Raw genomic sequence first — 823 nt, 5'->3', positions numbered from 1 at the left:
AATAACGAAGGAGTGGCTTCACAACAACTCTGTGACTGTTCTGAAGATGAATGAAGGCCTTACCCGGTTTGGAACGACATGAGGGCAAGTAATTAATGGCAGAATTGTTATTTTTCTGTGAACTATCCCTTTAAGTGCCTTTTGTTGACACATTATGGACCAGTTGTAACACTTTTTTTCTGTAGACAGTATGTTATATTGTTTTAGGAATAAAACAAAAGCATACTACCCATACGTTTTTGTGTAAAAATACCTAACAGGGTTCTGCATTCATGAAACACTTGAAAATATGAGACAACCATGATTTGCAAGCCTAGAAATGTCTTGAAAATAAATTAAATAAAGTTATGGAAATCTCTATCATGAACATTTGTTCAAATTTAAGTTGTGCTCTTCTCTACAATATTTAAATGTCTAGAAATATTTGTGTGTGTGTGTGTGTGTGTAGTCTCTATTGAGTGATTTTTAAAAATCCTTATTCAATAATCATGAAGGAATAAAAAAAGTAATCAATAAAATGGTATGGAAGCCCTGAAAAGGAAAAAAAATTTCACAGTGTATATTGCTTCCGGGCCATTTCTCACTCTCAAAACAGCAAGGTTAAGTCAAGTCAACTGCATGTGCAGTGTGGCCTGCTGTATTAGTTTGTCAAGACGTTGACATTTAGTCATTTGGTTTTCAATGAAGAATGATTGTCTCCCTCTGCTGGTGGTAAAGTTTAATGCATCTTAATGTATTTGTTGACATTTGCATCTTTATAGAGAAAGAACTGGTCACCCCTCCACTGGATGGCATCATTCTTCCAGGAGTGACCAGGCAGTCG

Source organism: Sinocyclocheilus grahami, unplaced genomic scaffold (genome assembly GCF_001515645.1).
Source record: "Sinocyclocheilus grahami isolate Dianchi unplaced genomic scaffold, SAMN03320097.WGS_v1.1 scaffold7086.1, whole genome shotgun sequence".
In the NCBI taxonomy this organism is placed as follows: Eukaryota; Metazoa; Chordata; class Actinopteri; order Cypriniformes; family Cyprinidae; genus Sinocyclocheilus; species Sinocyclocheilus grahami.
The sequence above is the reverse complement of the archived record's forward strand: the minus strand, read 5'-3'. Positions refer to the sequence as shown.